Source organism: Lissotriton helveticus, chromosome 6 (assembly GCF_964261635.1).
Source record: "Lissotriton helveticus chromosome 6, aLisHel1.1, whole genome shotgun sequence".
Taxonomy (NCBI): Eukaryota; Metazoa; Chordata; class Amphibia; order Caudata; family Salamandridae; genus Lissotriton; species Lissotriton helveticus.
In genome coordinates, this window is record NC_136067.1 from 2,120,989,748 (window position 1) to 2,121,014,431 (window position 24,684).

At 43.6% G+C, this 24,684-nt stretch overlaps 1 protein-coding gene across 1 annotated transcript in view; it reads right to left on the reverse strand.

Annotated features, from left to right (window-relative positions):
- LOC144764097 (uncharacterized) overlaps positions 1 to 23,875 on the reverse strand; it is a 41,740-nt gene extending 17,865 nt beyond the window's left edge. Inside the window, exon 1 of the mRNA XM_078650263.1 lies at positions 23,771 to 23,875. The gene's annotated coding sequence lies outside the window, so the exon portion shown is untranslated. The remainder of the gene's footprint in view (positions 1 to 23,770) is intronic.
- Positions 23,876 to 24,684: the final 809 nt, after the last annotated feature.

Consider the following 24,684-nt stretch of genomic DNA (forward strand, 5'->3'; position numbering starts at 1 on the left):
GTAATATGTAGCACACTCTCTGCAGGAGGCGCATTAACCCACTGAGCTATCCATATATAATACAGTCTTATAGTATGCTGGAGATTCTCTGCAGGGGGTGCATTAACCCACTGAGCTATCCATATAAAATACAGTCCTGTAATATGCTGGCAGACTCTAGGCAGGAGGCGCGTTAACCCACTGAACTATCCATGTAAAATACAGTCTTGTAATATGCTGGCAGACTCTCTGCAGGAGGCGCATTAACCCACTGAGCTCTCCATATAAAATACAGTCCTGTAATATGCTGGCAGATCCTAGTCAGGAGACGCATTAATAAACTGAACTATCCATATAAAATACAGTCCTGTAATATGCTGACAGGCTCTTTGCAGGAGGCACATTAACCCACTGAACTATCCATATAAAATAGTCTTGTAATATGCTGGCAGACTCTCAGCAGGAGGCACATTAACCAACTGAGCTATCCATATAAAATACAGTCCTGTAATATGCTGACAGACTCTCTGCAGGAGGCGCATTAACCCACTGAGCTATCCGTATAAAATACAGTTTGATTCTGTAATATGCTGACAAACTCTCTGCAGGAGGCACATTAACCCACTGAACTATCTATATAAAATACAGCCCTGTAATATGCTGACAGACTCTCTGCAGCAGGCACATTAACCCACTGAGATATCCGTATAAAATACAGTCCTGTAATATGTAGCCGACTGTCTGCAGGAGGTGCAATAACCTACTGAGCTATCAATATAAAATACAGTCCTGTACTATGCTGATAGACTCTTTACAGGAAGCATTAACCCACTGAGCTGTAATATGCTGACAGGCTCTTTGCAGGAGGCACATTAACCCACTGAACTATCCATATAAAATACAGTCTTGTAATATGCTGGCAGACTCTCAGCAGGAGGCACATTAACCAACTGAGCTATCCATATAAAATACAGTCCTGTAATATGCTGACAGACTCTCTGCAGGAGGCGCATTAACCCACTGAGCTATCCGTATAAAATACAGTTTGATTCTGTAATATGCTGACAAACTCTCTGCAGGAGGCACATTAACCCACTGAACTATCTATATAAAATACAGTCCTGTAATATGCTGACAGACTCTCTGCAGCAGGCAAATTAACCCACTGAGATATCCGTATAAAATACAGTCCTGTAATATGTAGCCGACTGTCTGCAGGAGGTGCAATAACCCACTGAGCTATCCATATAAAATACAGTTCTGTAATATGCTGACAGACTCTCTGCAGGAGGCGCATTAACCCACTGAGCTAGCCATATATAATACAGTCCTGTAATATGCTGACAGACTCTCTGCAGGAGGCGCATTAACCCACTGAGCTATCCGTATAAAATACAGTTTGATTCTGTAATATGCTGACAAACTCTCTGCAGGAGGCACATTAACCCACTGAACTATCTATATAAAATACAGTCCTGTAATATATAGCCGACTGTCTGCAGGAGGTGCAATAACCTACTGAGCTATCAATATAAAATACAGTCCTCTACTATGCTGATAGACTCTTTACAGGAAGCATTAACCCACTGAGCTATCCGTTTAAAATACAGTTCTGTAATATGCTGACAGACTCTCTGCAGGAGGCGCATTAACCCACTGAGCTAGCCATATAAAATACAGTCCTGTAATATGCTGACAGACTCTCTGCAGGAGGCGCATTAACTCACTGAGCTATCCGTATAAAATACAGTTTGATTCTGTAATATGCTGACAAACTCTCTGCAGGAGGCACATTAACCCACTGAACTATCTATATAAAATACAGTCCTGTAATATGCTGACAGACTCTCTGTGCAGGAGGTGCATTAACCCACTGAGCTCTCCATAAAAAATACAGTTCTGTAATATGTTGACAGACTCTCTGCAGGAGGCGCATTAACCCACTGAGCTCTCCATATAAAATACAGTCCTGTAATATGCTGACAAACTCTCTGCAGGAGGCACATTAACCTACTGAACTATCTATATAAAATACAGTCCTGTAATATGCTGACAGACTCTCTGCAGGAGGCGCATTAACCCACTGAGCTCTCCATATAAAATACAGTCCTGTAATATGCTGACAAACTCTCTGCAGGAGGCACATTAACCCACTGAACTATCTATATAAATTACAGTCCTGTAATATGCTGACAGACTCTCTGTGCAGGAGGCGCATTAACCCACTGAGCTCCCCATATAAAATACAGTTCTGTAATATGCTGACAGACTCTCTGCAGGAGGCGCATTAACCCACTGAGCTCTCCATATAAAATACAGTCATGTAATATGCTGACAAACTCTCTGCAGGAGGCACAATAACCTACTGAACTATCTATAAAAATACAGTCCTGTAATATGCTGACAAACTCTCTGCAGGAGGCACATTAACCTACTGAACTATCTATATAAAATACAGTCCTGTAATATGCTGACAGACTCTCTGCAGGAGGCGCATTAACTCACTGAGCTATCCGTATAAAATACAGTTTGATTCTGTAATATGCTGACAAACTCTCTGCAGGAGGCGCATTAACCCACTGAGCTCCCCATATAAAATACAGTTCTGTAATATGCTGACAGACTCTCTGCAGGAGGCGCATTAACCCACTGAGCTCTCCATATAAAATACAGTCATGTAATATGCTGACAAACTCTCTGCAGGAGGCACAAGAACCTACTGAACTATCTATAAAAATACAGTCCTGTAATATGCTGACAAACTCTCTGCAGGAGGCACATTAACCTACTGAACTATCTATATAAAATACAGTCCTGTAATATGCTGACAGACTCTCTGCAGGAGGCGCATTAACCCACTGAGCTCTCCATATAAAATACAGTCCTGTAATATGCTGACAAACTCTCTGCAGGAGGCACATTAACCCACTGAGCTATCCATATGAAAAACAGTCCTGTAATATGCTGAGAGACTCTCTGCAGCAGGCACATTAACCCACTGAGACATCTGTATAAAATACAGTCCTGTAATATGTAGCACACTCTCTGCAGCAGGCACATTAACCCACTGAGACATCCGTATAAAATACAGTCCTGTAATATGTAGCACACTCTCTGCAGGAGGCGCATTAACCCACTGAGCTATCCATATATAATACAGTCTTATAGTATGCTGGAGATTCTCTGCAGGGGGTGCATTAACCCACTGAGCTATCCATATAAAATACAGTCCTGTAATATGTTGGCAGACTCTAGGCATGAGGCGCGTTAACCCACTGAACTATCCATGTAAAATACAGTCTTGTAATATGCTGGCAGACTCTCTGCAGGAGGCGCATTAACCCACTGAGCTCTCCATCTAAAATACAGTCCTGTAATATGCTGGCAGATCCTAGTCAGGAGACGCATTAATACACTGAACTATCCATATAAAATACAGTCCTGTAATATGCTGACAGGCTCTTTGCAGGAGGCACATTAACCCACTGAACTATCCATATAAAATACAGTCTTGTAATATGCTGGCAGACTCTCAGCAGGAGGCACATTAACCAACTGAGCTATCCATATAAAATACAGTCCTGTAATATGCTGACAGACTCTCTGCAGGAGGCACATTAACCCACTGAGCTATCCGTATAAAATACAGTTTGATTCTGTAATATGCTGACAAACTCTCTGCAGGAGTCACATTACCCACTGAACTATCTATATAAAATACAGTCCTGTAATATGCTGACAGACTCTCTGCAGCAGGCACATTAACCCACTGAGATATCCGTATAAAATACAGTCCTGTAATATGTAGCCGACTGTCTGCAGGAGGTGCAATAACCTACTGAGCTATCAATATAAAATACAGTCCTGTTCTATGCTGATAGACTCTTTACAGGAAGCATTAACCCACTGAGCTGTAATATGCTGACAGGCTCTTTGCAGGAGGCACATTAACCCACTGAACTATCCATATAAAATACAGTCTTGTAATATGCTGACAGACTCTCTGCAGGAGGCGCATTAACCCACTGAGCTATCCGTATAAAATACAGTTTGATTCTGTAATATGCTGACAAACTCTCTGCAGGAGGCACATTAACCCACTGAACTATCTATATAAAATACAGTCCTGTAATATGCTGACAGACTCTCTGTGCAGGAGGTGCATTAACCCACTGAGCTCTCCATAAAAAATACAGTTCTGTAATATGTTGACAGACTCTCTGCAGGAGGCGCATTAACCCACTGAGCTCTCCATATAAAATACAGTCCTGTAATATGCTGACAAACTCTCTGCAGGAGGCACATTAACCCACTGAACTATCTATATAAATTACAGTCCTGTAATATGCTGACAGACTCTCTGTGCAGGAGGCGCATTAACCCACTGACCTCCCCATATAAAATACAGTTCTGTAATATGCTGACAGACTCTCTGCAGGAGGCGCATTAACCCACTGAGCTCTCCATATAAAATACAGTCATGTAATATGCTGACAAACTCTCTGCAGGAGGCACAATAACCTACTGAACTATCTATAAAAATACAGTCCTGTAATATGCTGACAAACTCTCTGCAGGAGGCACATTAACCTACTGAACTATCTATATAAAATACAGTCCTGTAATATGCTGACAGACTCTCTGCAGGAGGCGCATTAACCCACTGAGCTCTCCATATAAAATACAGTCATGTAATATGCTGACAAACTCTCTGCAGGAGGCACAATAACCTACTGAACTATCTATAAAAATACAGTCCTGTAATATGCTGACAAACTCTCTGCAGGAGGCACATTAACCCACTGAGCTATCCATATGAAAAACAGTCCTGTAATATGCTGAGAGACTCTCTGCAGCAGGCACATTAACCCACTGAGACATCTGTATAAAATACAGTCCTGTAATATGTAGCACACTCTCTGCAGCAGGCACATTAACCCACTGAGTCATCCGTATAAAATACAGTCCTGTAATATGTAGCACACTCTCTGCAGGAGGCGCATTAACCCACTGAGCTATCCATATATAATACAGTCTTATAGTATGCTGGAGATTCTCTGCAGGGGGTGCATTAACCCACTGAGCTATCCATATAAAATACAGTCCTGTAATATGCTGGCAGACTCTAGGCAGGAGGCGCGTTAACCCACTGAACTATCCATGTAAAATACAGTCTTGTAATATGCTGGCAGACTCTCTGCAGGAGGCGCATTAACCCACTGAGCTCTCCATATAAAATACAGTCCTGTAATATGCTGGCAGATCCTAGTCAGGAGACGCATTAATACACTGAACTATCCATATAAAATACAGTCCTGTAATATGCTGACAGACTCTCTGCAGGAGGCGCATTAACCCACTGAGCTATCCGTATAAAATACAGTTTGATTCTGTAATATGCTGACAAACTCTCTGCAGGAGGCACATTAACCCACTGAACTATCTATATAAAATACAGTCCTGTAATATATAGCCGACTGTCTGCAGGAGGTGCAATAACCTACTGAGCTATCAATATAAAATACAGTCCTGTACTATGCTGATAGACTCTTTACAGGAAGCATTAACCCACTGAGCTGTAATATGCTGACAGGCTCTCTGCAGGAGGCACATTAACCCACTGAACTATCTATATAAAATACAGTCCTGTAATATATAGCCGACTGTCTGCAGGAGGTGCAATAACCTACTGAGCTATCAATATAAAATACAGTCCTGTACTATGCTGATAGACTCTTTACAGGAAGCATTAACCCACTGAGCTATCCGTTTAAAATACAGTTCTGTAATATGCTGACGGACTCTCTGCAGGAGGCGCATTAACCCACTGAGCTAGCCATATAAAATACAGTCCTGTAATATGCTGACAGGCTCTTTGCAGGAGGCACAATAACCCACTGAGCTATCCATATAAAATACAGTTCTGTAATATGCTGACAGACTCTCTGCAGGAGGCGCATTAACCCACTGAGCTAGCCATATAAAATACAGTCCTGTAATATGCTGACAGACTCTCTGCAGGAGGCGCATTAACCCACTGAGCTATCCGTATAAAATACAGTTTGATTCTGTAATATGCTGACACTCTCTCTGCAGGAGGCACATTAACCCACTGAACTATCTATATAAAATACAGTCCTGTAATATGCTGACAGACTCTCTGCAGCAGGCACATTAACCCACTGAGATATCCGTATAAAATACAGTCCTGTAATATGTAGCCGACTGTCTGCAGGAGGTGCAATAACCTACTGAGCTATCAATATAAAATACAGTCCTGTACTATGCTGATAGACTCTTTACAGGAAGCATTAACCCACTGAGCTATCCGTTTAAAATACAGTTCTGTAATATGCTGACAGACTCTCTGCAGGAGGCGTATTAACCCACTGAGCTACCCATATAAAATACAGTCCTGTAATATGCTGACAAACTCTCTGCAGGAGGCACATTAACCCACTGAACTATCCATATAAAATACAGTCCTGTAATATGCTGACAGACTCTCTGTGCAGGAGGTGCATTAACCCACTGAGCTCTCCATAAAAAATACAGTTCTGTAATATGTTGACAGACTCTCTGCAGGAGGCGCATTAACCCACTGAGCTCTCCATATAAAATACAGTCCTGTAATATGCTGACAAACTCTCTGCAGGAGGCACATTAACCTACTGAACTATCTATATAAAATACAGTCCTGTAATATGCTGACAGACTCTCTGCAGGAGGCGCATTAACCCACTGAGCTCTCCATATAAAATACAGTCCTGTAATATGCTGACAAACTCTCTGCAGGAGGCACATTAACCCACTGAACTATCTATATAAATTACAGTCCTGTAATATGCTGACAAACTCTCTGCAGGAGGCACATTAACCCACTGAACTATCTATATAAAATACAGTCCTGTAATATATAGCCGACTGTCTGCAGGAGGTGCAATAACCTACTGAGCTATCAATATAAAATACAGTCCTGTACTATGCTGATAGACTCTTTACAGGAAGCATTAACCCACTGAGCTATCCGTTTAAAATACAGTTCTGTAATATGCTGACAGACTCTCTACAGGAGGCGCATTAACCCACTGAGCTAGCCATATAAAATACAGTCCTGTAATATGCTGACAGACTCTCTGCAGGAGGCGCATTAACCCACTGAGCTATCCGTATAAAATACAGTTTGATTCTGTAATATGCTGACAAACTCTCTGCAGGAGGCACATTAACCCACTGAACTATCTATATAAAATACAGTCCTGTAATATGCTGACAGACTCTCTGTGCAGGAGGTGCATTAACCCACTGAGCTCTCCATAAAAAATACAGTTCTGTAATATGTTGACAGACTCTCTGCAGGAGGTGCATTAACCCACTGAGCTCTCCATATAAATACAGTCCTGTAATATGCTGACAAACTCTCTGCAGGAGGCACATTAACCTACTGAACTATCTATATAAAATACAGTCCTGTAATATGCTGACAGACTCTCTGCAGGAGGCGCATTAACCCACTGAGCTCTCCATATAAAATACAGTCCTGTAATATGCTGACAAACTCTCTGCAGGAGGCACATTAACCCACTGAACTATCTATATAAATTACAGTCCTGTAATATGCTGACAGACTCTCTGTGCAGGAGGCGCATTAACCCACTGAGCTCCCCATATAAAATACAGTTCTGTAATATGCTGACAGACTCTCTGCAGGAGGCGCATTAACCCACTGAGCTCTCCATATAAAATACAGTCATGTAATATGCTGACAAACTCTCTGCAGGAGGCACAATAACCTACTGAACTATCTATAAAAATACAGTCCTGTAATATGCTGACAAACTCTCTGCAGGAGGCACATTAACCTACTGAACTATCTATATAAAATACAGTCCTGTAATATGCTGACAGACTCTCTGCAGGAGGCGCATTAACCCACTGAGCTCTCCATATAAAATACAGTCATGTAATATGCTGACAAACTCTCTGCAGGAGGCACAATAACCTACTGAACTATCTATAAAAATACAGTCCTGTAATATGCTGACAAACTCTCTGCAGGAGGCACATTAACCCACTGAGCTATCCATATGAAAACCAGTCCTGTAATATGCTGAGAGACTCTCTGCAGCAGGCACATTAACCCACTGAGACATCTGTATAAAATACAGTCCTGTAATATGTAGCACACTCTCTGCAGCAGGCACATTAACCCACTGAGTCATCCGTATAAAATACAGTCCTGTAATATGTAGCACACTCTCTGCAGGAGGCGCATTAACCCACTGAGCTATCCATATATAATACAGTCTTATAGTATGCTGGAGATTCTCTGCAGGGGGTGCATTAACCCACTGAGCTATCCATATAAAATACAGTCCTGTAATATGCTGGCAGACTCTAGGCAGGAGGCGCGTTAACCCACTGAACTATCCATGTAAAATACAGTCTTGTAATATGCTGGCAGACTCTCTGCAGGAGGCGCATTAACCCACTGAGCTCTCCATATAAAATACAGTCCTGTAATATGCTGGCAGATCCTAGTCAGGAGACGCATTAATACACTGAACTATCCATATAAAATACAGTCCTGTACTATGCTGATAGACTCTTTACAGGAAGCATTAACCCACTGAGCTGTAATATGCTGACAGGCTCTTTGCAGGAGGCACATTAACCCACTGAACTATCCATATAAAATACAGTCTTGTGATATGCTGGCAGACTCTTAGCAGGAGGCACATTAACCAACTGAGCTGTCCATATAAAATACAGTCCTGTAATATGCTGACAGACTCTCAGCAGGAGGCACAATAACCCACTGAGCTATCCATGTAAAATACAGTTCTGTTATATGCTGACAGACTCTGCAGGAGGCGCATTAACCCACTGAGCTAGCCATATAAAATACAGTCCTGTAATATGCTGACAGACTCTCTGCAGGAGGCACATTAACCCACTGAGATATCCGTATAAAATACAGTCCTGTAATATGTAGCCGACTGTCTGCAGGAGGTGCAATAACCTACTGAGCTATCAATATAAAATACAGTCCTGTACGATGCTGATAGACTCTTTACAGGAAGCATTAACCCACTGAGCTATCCGTTTAAAATACAGTTCTGTAATATGCTGACAGACTCTCTGCAGGAGGCGCATTAACCCACTGAGCTCTCCATATAAAATACAGTCCTGTAATATGCTGACAAACTCTCTGCAGGAGGCACATTAACCTACTGAACTATCTATATAAAATACAGTCCTGTAATATGCTGACAGACTCTCTGCAGGAGGCGCATTAACCCACTGAGCTCTCCATATAAAATACAGTTCTGTAATATGCTGACAGACTCTCTGCAGGAGGCGCATTAACCCACTGAGCTCTCCATATAAAATACAGTCATGTAATATGCTGACAAACTCTCTGCAGGAGGCACAATAACCTACTGAACTATCTATAAAAATACAGTCCTGTAATATGCTGACAAACTCTCTGCAGGAGGCACATTAACCCACTGAGCTATCCATATGAAAAACAGTCCTGTAATATGCTGAGAGACTCTCTGCAGCAGGCACATTAACCCACTGAGACATCTGTATAAAATACAGTCCTGTAATATGTAGCACACTCTCTGCAGCAGGCACATTAACCCACTGAGTCATCCGTATAAAATACAGTCCTGTAATATGTAGCACACTCTCTGCAGGAGGCGCATTAACCCACTGAGCTATCCATATATAATACAGTCTTATAGTATGCTGGAGATTCTCTGCAGGGGGTGCATTAACCCACTGAGCTATCCATATAAAATACAGTCCTGTAATATGCTGGCAGACTCTAGGCAGGAGGCGCGTTAACCCACTGAACTATCCATGTAAAATACAGTCTTGTAATATGCTGGCAGACTCTCTGCAGGAGGCGCATTAACCCACTGAGCTCTCCATATAAAATACAGTCCTGTAATATGCTGGCAGATCCTAGTCAGGAGACGCATTAATACACTGAACTATCCATATAAAATACAGTCCTGTAATATGCTGACAGACTCTCTGCAGGAGGCGCATTAACCCACTGAGCTATCCGTATAAAATACAGTTTGATTCTGTAATATGCTGACAAACTCTCTGCAGGAGGCACATTAACCCACTGAACTATCTATATAAAATACAGTCCTGTAATATATAGCCGACTGTCTGCAGGAGGTGCAATAACCTACTGAGCTATCAATATAAAATACAGTCCTGTACTATGCTGATAGACTCTTTACAGGAAGCATTAACCCACTGAGCTGTAATATGCTGACAGGCTCTCTGCAGGAGGCACATTAACCCACTGAACTATCTATATAAAATACAGTCCTGTAATATATAGCCGACTGTCTGCAGGAGGTGCAATAACCTACTGAGCTATCAATATAAAATACAGTCCTGTACTATGCTGATAGACTCTTTACAGGAAGCATTAACCCACTGAGCTATCCGTTTAAAATACAGTTCTGTAATATGCTGACGGACTCTCTGCAGGAGGCGCATTAACCCACTGAGCTAGCCATATAAAATACAGTCCTGTAATATGCTGACAGGCTCTTTGCAGGAGGCACAATAACCCACTGAGCTATCCATATAAAATACAGTTCTGTAATATGCTGACAGACTCTCTGCAGGAGGCGCATTAACCCACTGAGCTAGCCATATAAAATACAGTCCTGTAATATGCTGACAGACTCTCTGCAGGAGGCGCATTAACCCACTGAGCTATCCGTATAAAATACAGTTTGATTCTGTAATATGCTGACACTCTCTCTGCAGGAGGCACATTAACCCACTGAACTATCTATATAAAATACAGTCCTGTAATATGCTGACAGACTCTCTGCAGCAGGCACATTAACCCACTGAGATATCCGTATAAAATACAGTCCTGTAATATGTAGCCGACTGTCTGCAGGAGGTGCAATAACCTACTGAGCTATCAATATAAAATACAGTCCTGTACTATGCTGATAGACTCTTTACAGGAAGCATTAACCCACTGAGCTATCCGTTTAAAATACAGTTCTGTAATATGCTGACAGACTCTCTGCAGGAGGCGTATTAACCCACTGAGCTACCCATATAAAATACAGTCCTGTAATATGCTGACAAACTCTCTGCAGGAGGCACATTAACCCACTGAACTATCCATATAAAATACAGTCCTGTAATATGCTGACAGACTCTCTGTGCAGGAGGTGCATTAACCCACTGAGCTCTCCATAAAAAATACAGTTCTGTAATATGTTGACAGACTCTCTGCAGGAGGCGCATTAACCCACTGAGCTCTCCATATAAAATACAGTCCTGTAATATGCTGACAAACTCTCTGCAGGAGGCACATTAACCTACTGAACTATCTATATAAAATACAGTCCTGTAATATGCTGACAGACTCTCTGCAGGAGGCGCATTAACCCACTGAGCTCTCCATATAAAATACAGTCCTGTAATATGCTGACAAACTCTCTGCAGGAGGCACATTAACCCACTGAACTATCTATATAAATTACAGTCCTGTAATATGCTGACAAACTCTCTGCAGGAGGCACATTAACCCACTGAACTATCTATATAAAATACAGTCCTGTAATATATAGCCGACTGTCTGCAGGAGGTGCAATAACCTACTGAGCTATCAATATAAAATACAGTCCTGTACTATGCTGATAGACTCTTTACAGGAAGCATTAACCCACTGAGCTATCCGTTTAAAATACAGTTCTGTAATATGCTGACAGACTCTCTACAGGAGGCGCATTAACCCACTGAGCTAGCCATATAAAATACAGTCCTGTAATATGCTGACAGACTCTCTGCAGGAGGCGCATTAACCCACTGAGCTATCCGTATAAAATACAGTTTGATTCTGTAATATGCTGACAAACTCTCTGCAGGAGGCACATTAACCCACTGAACTATCTATATAAAATACAGTCCTGTAATATGCTGACAGACTCTCTGTGCAGGAGGTGCATTAACCCACTGAGCTCTCCATAAAAAATACAGTTCTGTAATATGTTGACAGACTCTCTGCAGGAGGTGCATTAACCCACTGAGCTCTCCATATAAATACAGTCCTGTAATATGCTGACAAACTCTCTGCAGGAGGCACATTAACCTACTGAACTATCTATATAAAATACAGTCCTGTAATATGCTGACAGACTCTCTGCAGGAGGCGCATTAACCCACTGAGCTCTCCATATAAAATACAGTCCTGTAATATGCTGACAAACTCTCTGCAGGAGGCACATTAACCCACTGAACTATCTATATAAATTACAGTCCTGTAATATGCTGACAGACTCTCTGTGCAGGAGGCGCATTAACCCACTGAGCTCCCCATATAAAATACAGTTCTGTAATATGCTGACAGACTCTCTGCAGGAGGCGCATTAACCCACTGAGCTCTCCATATAAAATACAGTCATGTAATATGCTGACAAACTCTCTGCAGGAGGCACAATAACCTACTGAACTATCTATAAAAATACAGTCCTGTAATATGCTGACAAACTCTCTGCAGGAGGCACATTAACCTACTGAACTATCTATATAAAATACAGTCCTGTAATATGCTGACAGACTCTCTGCAGGAGGCGCATTAACCCACTGAGCTCTCCATATAAAATACAGTCATGTAATATGCTGACAAACTCTCTGCAGGAGGCACAATAACCTACTGAACTATCTATAAAAATACAGTCCTGTAATATGCTGACAAACTCTCTGCAGGAGGCACATTAACCCACTGAGCTATCCATATGAAAACCAGTCCTGTAATATGCTGAGAGACTCTCTGCAGCAGGCACATTAACCCACTGAGACATCTGTATAAAATACAGTCCTGTAATATGTAGCACACTCTCTGCAGCAGGCACATTAACCCACTGAGTCATCCGTATAAAATACAGTCCTGTAATATGTAGCACACTCTCTGCAGGAGGCGCATTAACCCACTGAGCTATCCATATATAATACAGTCTTATAGTATGCTGGAGATTCTCTGCAGGGGGTGCATTAACCCACTGAGCTATCCATATAAAATACAGTCCTGTAATATGCTGGCAGACTCTAGGCAGGAGGCGCGTTAACCCACTGAACTATCCATGTAAAATACAGTCTTGTAATATGCTGGCAGACTCTCTGCAGGAGGCGCATTAACCCACTGAGCTCTCCATATAAAATACAGTCCTGTAATATGCTGGCAGATCCTAGTCAGGAGACGCATTAATACACTGAACTATCCATATAAAATACAGTCCTGTACTATGCTGATAGACTCTTTACAGGAAGCATTAACCCACTGAGCTGTAATATGCTGACAGGCTCTTTGCAGGAGGCACATTAACCCACTGAACTATCCATATAAAATACAGTCTTGTGATATGCTGGCAGACTCTTAGCAGGAGGCACATTAACCAACTGAGCTGTCCATATAAAATACAGTCCTGTAATATGCTGACAGACTCTCAGCAGGAGGCACAATAACCCACTGAGCTATCCATGTAAAATACAGTTCTGTTATATGCTGACAGACTCTGCAGGAGGCGCATTAACCCACTGAGCTAGCCATATAAAATACAGTCCTGTAATATGCTGACAGACTCTCTGCAGGAGGCACATTAACCCACTGAGATATCCGTATAAAATACAGTCCTGTAATATGTAGCCGACTGTCTGCAGGAGGTGCAATAACCTACTGAGCTATCAATATAAAATACAGTCCTGTACGATGCTGATAGACTCTTTACAGGAAGCATTAACCCACTGAGCTATCCGTTTAAAATACAGTTCTGTAATATGCTGACAGACTCTCTGCAGGAGGCGCATTAACCCACTGAGCTAGCCATATAAAATACAGTCCTGTAATATGCTGACAGACTCTCTGCAGGAGGCGCATTAACCCACTGAGCTATCCATATAAAATAGTTTGATTCTGTAATATGCTGACAAACTCTCTGCAGGAGGCACATTAACCCACTGAACTATCTATATAAAATACAGTCCTGTAATATGCTGACAGACTCTCTGTGCAGGAGGTGCATTAACCCACTGAGCTCTCCATAAAAAATACAGTTCTGTAATATGTTGACAGACTCTCTGCAGGAGGCGCATTAACCCACTGAGCTCTCCATATAAAATACAGTCCTGTAATATGCTGACAAACTCTCTGCAGGAGGCACATTAACCTACTGAACTATCTATATAAAATACAGTCCTGTAATATGCTGACAGACTCTCTGCAGGAGGCGCATTAACCCACTGAGCTCTCCATATAAAATACAGTTCTGTAATATGCTGACAGACTCTCTGCAGGAGGCGCATTAACCCACTGAGCTCTCCATATAAAATACAGTCATGTAATATGCTGACAAACTCTCTGCAGGAGGCACAATAACCTACTGAACTATCTATAAAAATACAGTCCTGTAATATGCTGACAAACTCTCTGCAGGAGGCACATTAACCTACTGAACTATCTATATAAAATACAGTCCTGTAATATGCTGACAGACTCTCTGCAGGAGGCGCATTAACCCACTGAGCTCTCCATATAAAATACAGTTCTGTAATATGCTGACAGACTCTCTGCAGGAGGCGCATTAACCCACTGAGCTCTCCATATAAAATACAGTCATGTAATATGCTGACAAACTCTCTGCAGGAGGCACAATAACCTACTGAACTATCTATAAAAATACAGTCCTGTAATATGCTGACAAACTCTCTGCAGGAGGCACATTAACCTACTGAACTATCTATATAAAATACAGTCCTGTAATATGCTGACAGACTCTCTGCAGGAGGCGCATTAACCCACTGAGCTCTCCATTTAAAATACAGTCCTGTAATATGCTGACAAACTCTCTGCAGGAGGCACATTAACCCACTGAGCTATCCATATGAAAAACAGTCCTGTAATATGCTGAGAGACTCTCTGCAGCAGGCACATTAACCCACTGAGACATCTGTATAAAATACAGTCCTGTAATATGTAGCACACTCTCTGCAGCAGGCACATTAACCCACTGAGACATCCGTATAAAATACAGTCCTGTAATATGTAGCACACTCTCTGCAGGAGGCGCATTAACCCACTGAGCTATCCATATATAATACAGTCTTATAGTATGCTGGAGATTCTCTGCAGGGGGTGCATTAACCCACTGAGGTATCCATATAAAATACAGTCCTGTAATATGCTGGCAGACTCTAGGCAGGAGGCGCGTTACCCCACTGAACTATCCATGTAAAATACAGTCTTGTAATATGCTGGCAGACTCTCTGCAGGAGGCGCATTAACCCACTGAGCTCTCCATATAAAACACAGTCCTGTAATATGCTGGCAGATCCTAGTCAGGAGACGCATTAATACACTGAACTATCCATATAAAATACAGTCCTGTAATATGCTGACAGGCTCTTTGCAGGAGGCACATTAACCCACTGAACTATCCATATAAAATACAGTCTTGTAATATGCTGGCAGACTCTCTGCAGGAGGCGCATTAACCCACTGAGCTATCCGTATAAAATACAGTTTGATTCTGTAATATGCTGACAAACTCTCTGCAGGAGGCACATTAACCCACTGAACTATCGATATAAAATACAGTCCTGTAATATGCTGACAGACTCTCTGCAGCAGGCACATTAACCCACTGAGCTCTCCATATAAAATACAGTCCTGTAATATGCTGGCAGATCCTAGTCAGGAGACGCATTAACACACTGAACTATCCATATAAAATACAGTCCTGTAATACGCTGACAGACTCCTTACAGGAGGTGCAATAACCTACTGAGCTATCCATATAAAATACAGTCCTGTAATATGCTGACAGACTCACTGCAGCAGGCACATTAACCCACTGAGATATCCGTATAAAATACAGTCCTGTAATATGTAGCCGACTGTCTGCAGGAGGTGCAATAACCTACTGAGCTATCAATATAAAATGCAGTCCTGTAATATGCTGGCAGACTCTAGGCAGGAGGCGCGTTAACCCACTGAACTATCCAGGGCTCTAGAAATGTACTCGCCCGCTCGCAAATGGGAGTGAATTTTGTGCAGGTCAAGTCAGTTTCAAGGCCTACTTGACCGGCCTGGCGAGTGCCTCTCTGGTAGGTGCAGTAGCTTGTGGAAGGCTCTAGGTGGCGGGGTGCGGTGCGCGATGAAAGGCTTAGGGGGCAGCATAGCGCATGTATCATGCACGCACTGCCTATTGTTTGTTTGGGTGCCAGTGCAGCAGTGACGTAGCACGCCACCACGCGCTCTCCTCGGTGGAGTCGGGACGATTTAGGCCGACCGCAAAACTTAATTGTGAGTATTGTATTTCTGATTTCGCTGAGCTTGTGCCAGTTATTGCTCTTTGCGCGCCGCTGCCTGTGTTGTGTGCGAGTCACATGCTGGAGTAAGTCATAACACTGCTGGTGGGGGCATCTTTCCGTCTGTGTGTGCATGTGATCTTTATTCTACAACTTTCAAGTCACAAGGTGTTGGCTCTGGTGGAGTCCAGGAATGTGGGGGGCTGTTGAGTGGGAAACGAATCCTAGGACGGCAGTTGCTGCCTAGACCTGGGGACTGACGGCCTGGAAATAAAGTACTTTTCCACTTGCCCGACGGAGTTGCCTCATTTTACAAGGGGGGACTAATGACAGCCTTGAAAACAGGAAGCATCAAAGTTATTAGTACTATGATTTAACCAGTCGCTAGTAGGCTTGAAAACAGGGAGTATGATTGCGAACTCTACTAACCACTGGGTGGGCATGCAATGTTGCGTAAGCCAGCAGGGAGCAAAATTACGATGCAGCAAATTATATGTACGTTGTTACACCCTCAAACTGCAGTCCAAAAATATTTTCTAGAAAGTTAACAAATATGCCCTACGGGGCCCAGGAGACACCGCAACACAATCGAAGGTGAAATGGCCAAAACACATGGCGCGTTTCTTTTGCAAAATCTGGGCAAATGCAGCACCATGAGGAAGGACTGCTGAGGGTAGGGGTGTACGAAACACTGACAGAAGTGAGAAGCGGTTCTTCGCTGCTACAGTTAGGCGGCCTGTGTTGACAAGGCAGCGAGGGCCCCTCCTGAGCCAAGGTTCTGTCTCCGGAAGGTTTATCTGCTCTCCCTGGAGTACCGTCCTGATTAATGGGAGTGGTCCTCACCTCAGCCGAGCTCAGCTGATGTCCGTGACTGCCAGTGCAGGAGCCGCATTTACCACAGGGCAGGGCTCAGAGGCTTTCACTCTTCTCGTGTTCCGGGGGGTAATTATTTTCAGATTTGAGGCACTAGCGCACAGCTGCTATTTTCCTAGAGGCTGCCAAACCCAAGACAGTGCGTTTAAATAAAGGTGGAGTGGAGGGAATTATTGGCTTTGACCCCCGTGTGAGAGAAACAGTAATGCACCCTCAAAGGTACAATGCGTGATAATTTACCGTCCCCAAGCGTGTGCGCGATCATGTCCCTAGCTAGCAGTCCCAAGTATGCTTGTCGGACATCAAGGCATCACTCCCGCGTCTCTCATGCTCTTGGAGGGCAGTTGAAAGGGTGTCATCTCTCTCCCCCCCTCCTTCTCCAGAAAGTAAGATGAGCCAAGACACCGGAGACTTATCATCATCTTCGTGGGGATCACTGTGAGTTACTGGATGCTTGATGGTACTGTGCCCTTCCATTTCTAGTGCTGTGCAGTTTCATGATCTTAGGTCATATTGGGGTAAATTTACGATATGTTTCCCTCATCTTCATTGCTTGATTTGGTAATTAGCTGCCTAGGTACGCTGCACTGATTGAATTTTTTCCTTTGGTCTTAAATAAGATTCAATATATTATTTGCGCAACTGTGAGTTGAAAATGAATGTTTTAATGAATCTGTAAAGTTATGTGCAAATTGGCAGATTATGCTGCATATATAGAATGACAATGCGGTAGTAGAACAGTAGTTGCACTGACACTCTGTGTAGAGCAAAAAAACACTTTTTGGTGCATGCACATTGTCTGAAAACATCATGTAATTATTGGCTCCCAACATGTGGGCAGAGACAAACTCTAATGCTCACTCTAATTGCCTGGTGACCGCCCTACGTTGTCAAGCCTGAGAGACCATTGTGCAAATATTTGTTTACAGGTCGGACTGTCTGTGCTGTGCCCGCTCTCACTGTTTAAAAAAGGTTTGCTTGCCTTGGCCGGACGAAGCGCAATGACGTGGAGAGTTTGATTTGGCTGTGTTGCACCGTAGGGTTACTTGCACTCTTTTATAAACGTCCGAAGGTGGAAATTAAATGTCTCTTCCCCGAGTTTATACTGCTATGCAAGTTGCATTCCTAGAACAGGTTTACTATGCGGGTATAGTTTATGTTTCCTCACCTTCATTGCTTGATTTTGCACGCAAGACAGTGTCACCATCACCTAGGCTAAGGTGCGGATTGTGCAGATTGTGTGACCACTAATTACCACCCAGTTTCCCCCCAAAAGGTAAGTTTAGGCCCAGAGTTAGGCTTTGGGAGGGGGAAGCGTCAGGCAGACCTAAAGTTTAGTTTTACTGAACAGGTATTATAACCCTCCGTCCCCCATTAGAACCCGCAATACTCAAGAGCAGACTAGTGAGTCTCAATAGTGAGTCAGTTATTTCATAAGCTGCACTGGTGTTGCACATCGTTCAGTTCCATTGATTAGAGGCTGAGCGCATTTCAAATTGGAGTGCTTTTGTGCGAATCTGAGAGTGCCACACAGTGAGAGTTACAGATCTGATGCAGTTAAAAATGTATATTGGAACCATCATTGTTTTATTGAAAGCAAATGTATATTAACCCAGTATTGTAGTTTGTACAAACTTCAAGTTATATTTTTTAATTAGTTAGTTAATTAGTTCCTAGGTTGTTGGCGCTGCAAATGTTTTGAAAAAAGTCCATTATACGATCAATTGTGGGTCGAGTGCATTGCTGTTAGGTCGAGTAGAAAAGTACTCACTCGACTTGCAGGTCAAGTGAGATTTTTTAGATTTGTAGAGCCCTGCTATCCATATAAAATACAGTCTTGTAATATGCTGGCAGACTCTCAGCAGGAGGCACATTAACCAACTGAGCTATCCATATAAAATACAGTCTTGTAATATGCTGACAGACTCTCTGCAGGAGGGGCATTAACCCACTGAACAATCCATATAAAAAACAGTCCTGTAATATGCTGACACTCTCTGTGCAGGAGGCGCATTAACCCACTGAACTATCCATATAAAATACAGTCCTGTAATATGCTGACAGACTCCTTACAGCAGGCACATTAACCTACTGAGATATCCCTATAAAATACAGTCCTGTAATATGCAGCCGACTCTGTGCAGGAGGCGCATTAACCCACTGAGCTATCCATATAAAATACAGTCCTGTAATATGCTGGCAGACTCTCTGCTGGAGGCGCTTTAACCCACTGAACTATCCAAATAAAATATAGTCCTGTACTATGCTGACAGACACTCTGTGCAAGAGGCACATTAACCCACTGAACTATCCATACACAATACAGTCCTGTAATATGCTGACAGACTCTTTACAGGAGGCGCTTTAACCTACTGAGCTACCCATATAAAATACAGTCCTGTAAGATGCTGACAGACTCTCTGCAGGAGGCTCATTAACCCACTGAGCTTTCCGTATAAAATACAGTCCTGTAATATGCAGCAGACTCTCTGCAGGAGGCGCATTACCCACTGAGCTATCCATATAAAATACAGTCCTGTAATATGCTGGCAGACTCTCTGCAGGAGGCGCATTAACCCACTGAGCTCTCCATATAAAATACAGTCCTGTAATATGCTGGCAGATCCTAGTCAGGAGGCGCATTAACCCACTGAACTATCCATATAAAATACAGTCCTGTAATATGCTGACAGACTCCTTACAGGAGGTGCAATAACCTACTGAGCTATCCATATAAAATACAGTCCTGTAATATGCTGACAGACTCTCTGCAGCAGGCACATTAACCCACTGAGATATCCGTATAAAATACAGTCCTGTAATATGTAGCAGACTGTCTGCAGGACGTGCAATAACCTACTGAGCTATCAATATAAAATACAGTCCTGTAATATGCTGGCAGACTCTAGGCAGGAGGCGCGTTAACCCACTGAACTATCCATATAAAATACAGTCATGTAATATGCAGCCGACTCTGTGCAGGAGGTGCATTAACCTACTGAGCTACCCATATAAAATACAGTCTGGTAGTATGCTGGCAGACTCTCTGCAGGAGGCGCATTAACCCACTGAGCTATCCATATAAAATACAGTCCTGTAGTATGCTGATAGACTCTCTGCAGGAGGCGCATTAACCCACTGCGCTATCTATATAAAATACAGTCCTGTAGTATGCTGACAGACTCTCTGCAGGAGGCACATTAACCCACTGAGCCATCCATATAAAATACAGTCCTGTAATATGCTGGCAGACTCTAGGCAGGAGGCGCGTTAACCCACTGAACTATCCATGTAAAATACAGTCTTTTAATATGCTGGCAGACTCTCTGCAGGAGGTGCATTAACCCACTGAGCTCTCCATATAAAATACAGTCCTGTAATATGCTGGCAGATCCTAGTCAGGAGGCGCATTAACACACTGAACTATCCATATAAAATACAGTCCTGTAATATGCTGACAGACTCCTTACAGGAGGTGCAATAACCTACTGAGCTATCCATATAAAATACAGTCCTGTAATATGCTGACAGACTCTCTGCAGCAGGCACATTAACCCACTGAGATATCCGTGTAAAATACAGTCCTGTAATATGTAGCAGACTTTCTGCAGGAGGTGCAATAACCTACTGAGCTATCAATATAAAATACAGTCCTGTAATATGCTGGCAGACTCTAGGCAGGAGGCGCGTTAACCCACTGAACTATCCATATAAAATACAGTCCTGTAATATGCTGACAGACTCTTTGCAGGAGGCACATTAACCCACTGAACTATCCATATAAAATACAGTCTTGTAATATGCTGGCAGACTCTCAGCAGGAGGCACATTAACCAACTGAGCTACCCATATAAAATACAGTCCTGTAATATACTGGTAGACTCTCTGCAGGAGGTACATTAACCCACTGACTGAGCTAACCATATAAAATACAGTCGTGTAATATGCTGCCAGACTCTCTGCAGGAGGTACATTAACCCACTGAGCTCTCCATATAAAATACAGTCCTGTAATATGATGGCAGACTCTTTGCCGGAGGCGAATTAACCTACTGAGCTATCCATATACAATACAGTCCTGTAATATGCTGACACTGTGGTACTTCCATTGTCGTGGTCCGATCACAGTGCCATTTTATTTGACCTGAAGGATTCAAAAGACCTTCAACCCAGACCTGAACCCATAAGGAAGATTGCAAAAAGAGCCTGGAAAATGCAGATTGTTTAGCATTAGAAGGAGCACTGAAGAGAACCATGTGCCCTCTCCCCTCTCGGGTGGACGAGGCTACGTCGGCCTATACAGATTGGATAGACACAGCATGCAATAAATTAGTTCCGGTTAAACATTGAACCCTTAAACGGGCCCAACCCTCAGATTCCTGGTACTCAGATGATTTTTTTAAACCTGAAACAGCCTGTAAAATATTAGAATGGGCATGGAGGAAAGGGTATAAAAGTAAGGATATAGAAATTTATAAGCAAAGTCTCAGAATCTATAAGGAACTATTGCTGGAAACAAAAAAGAAGTTTTTACAGAACAAATTTCTCAAGCTAATTCCAATTTCAAAGAACTCTTTAAAACGATTACTAAACTTGCCGCACCAGCCCCTAAGAGCTTAAGTAGTCCTGAATTGTGCGAAAAATGTGCTCCTTTTTTCCAACAAAAGGTGGAATGTATTTTTTCTACATTCACTTTAGCCCAAAAAGGTGAAAAAGTGCAGCCACCTAAAATAGAACCTAATAGACCCAAACCTACATCAGTTTTAGATAAATTCTCATTGCTAGAAATATAAGAGTCAATCAATCTTTTGAACTCTATTCGATCAGGGTCTTCCCTGGACCCATGTCCGGCGTTTGTATTGAAATTAATCCCGGAAGTCATAGGGTCAGCTCTTACCCCTTTGCTCAACACCATATTCACCACCGGCATATTTCCCAGGGACTGAAAGAAGGCCTCTATCCTCCCCCCATTAAAAAAATGACTCTGGTTCCTAAGGACCCAAGTAGTTATAGGCCAATTTCATGGCTTCCGCTTCTTGCAAAAAATGCTGAAAAAGCTATGAATTCCCAGCTCAGTGTATTTATCCAAATCAATAATCTACTCGACTAATCTCAATACAGGTTTAGAGGTGAACACAGCACGGAGCTGGCTTTAATTAAATCTACAGAGGAAGTGAGGGAGGCCTTGGACTGTGGAGGCAAGGCAATACTGATTATGCTAGATTTGTCAGCGGCCTTTGACACGGTCCATCATGAAGTTCCGATGGACCGGCTGTCTGAAGCAGGGGTACAGGTTGATGCTTGGAACCTCCTGTAGTCCTTTCTAGCTGAAAGAACACAAACAGTCGATCTAGACAACAAGTCAAAGCCGTTTCCTGATTCTTGTGGGGTGCCTCACGGCTCACCGTTAAGCCCAACACTTTTTAATATGTACATGATAACTCTGGCATGTTTGATAAGATCCTTTGGCTTCCAACTCACCTCATATGCAGACGACACTCAAATTGTGTTAATGTGGAGGAAAAGGAAACTGGGGCACGTTTTCATGATTGTATGAAAGCCATCTCAGGATTGGATGTCGACCAACTGCTTGAAACTAAATTCAAGCAAAAGAGAGGTCATCATATTCAGGAATAATCCACACCTATGGACACCAGACTGGTGACCAGAAGATTTTGGTATTTGCCCTGATTCCAGCAAGCAACAAATCTGTGGGTGTTCGTGCATAACAAACTTACGTTTAGTGACCAAATAAGCACGGTGGTGTCAGCTTGTTTTCTGATACTCAGAATCATAAGAAAAATAAAGCTTTATCTTCCAGAAGAAAGTCTCAGGACGGTGGCCACGGCACTTGTTATGGCACGTCTGGATTATTGCAACAGCGTCTGTCTGAACGCCCAAAAACAGCACATTAACAGGCTTCAGATCGTGCAAAACGCGGCAGCCCGGTTGTTGACAGGGACACCTACATTTTGTCAAAAAAGAACTAATATAACTACACTGGCTCCCTGTGGAACAAAGGGTACGCTTTAAGGCCCTCTGTACGGCATTTAAAGCCCTCAATGGAATAGGCCCGACCATCTGAGGCAAAGATTCAAATGGTATGTTCCTGGAAGGACTCTTCGGTCCACAGGAGCAGGACAAGTCCTAGTTCCTACATTTAAAAGAGCCCGTTGGGGAGCTAGGAGTTCCATCGCCTGCGCATCTAAGGCCTGGAATGACCTGCCGTTCCATTTGAGAAATTCAGCAGATCTCCTCTCTTTTAGAAGCATTAAACAAACAAACAAACATTGGCAAAGCCAGGAGATTGTGCATGGGTGACAGCTATTGGTTTTGTCAATGCTTGTTCAGGGCCTGTGCTCTGAGGACAGAGATACAGAATTCACGAATGGTTGATGAACTCTTTCTTGCAAAAGCCTCGAGGAGCCTCCAGGAGGAGGAGACACAGGGTCTGAGGGGTCAATGCTGAGGGATGAGGGTCGATGACAGAGATGACCCTCCCCTCACCTCCCCTCTCCTCAGCCTCCCCCTCCTCAGCCCCCCCTCTGACTCACCAGCCTCACAGCGCCTGGAGATGAAGCCGCCGCTTCGAGGCGCCCCCGGGGCTGCAGCTCCACTGTCTGCGAGGGCACTTCTTGGCTGCAGCCACGGAGGACGTCACTTCCGGAGGTCGTGAATGCGGATCTGCGCATGCGCCACCCACTGTCTACGTATTTATGGGGAAGTGAGCTCAGTGCAGGTAGTGAGTGTAGATCTGCGCATGCGCAACGGCGGCTACGCGTTTGTGAAAAGATCGACTGTTAATAACTGCGCATGCGCGGACCTTCAGTTACAAGTTGAGAGGGAAACAACTGTTTAAAGGCCTGCGCATGCGCAGTACGGCATGTATGATACCTTGAAAGAGGTCCGCCGGGGTCTCCGCATGCGCAGTGCGACCAGTATGATACCCTGCCTGCTTCCTGTAGGGGTCTGCGCATGCGCTGAGGGACCTGTGTGTTGTCCTGACAGCTGACCCCTGACCCCATGTTTGCCGCAGTCAGAGCAGGATCCCCGGGTCAGGGGTGAGTGCAGCGTCATCACTGTTTGTGTTTATGGGATTTCACGAGCACCAGAGAGAGCTGAACCAGAGCCAGGCTGAGGGGGGGTCACTGGACACCTGGGGGGAGGGGAGCAGGTGGGTGCAGAGGGGAAGGACTCTATGGGCCCCCTTGGGGGGGGCAGAGGTGAAGGATTCTATGGGCCCCCTTGGGGGGGGGCAGAGGTGAAGGATTCTATGGGCCCCCTGGGGTGGGGGCAGCGATGAAGGATTCTATGGGGCCCCCTTGGGGGGGCAGAGGTGAAGGATTCTATTGGGCCCCCTGGGGGGGGGGGCAGAGGTGAAGGATTCTATTGGGCCCCCTTGGGGGGAGGGGCAGAGGTAAAGGATTCTATGGGACCCCTGGGGGGGGAGGGGCAGGAGGTGATCAGG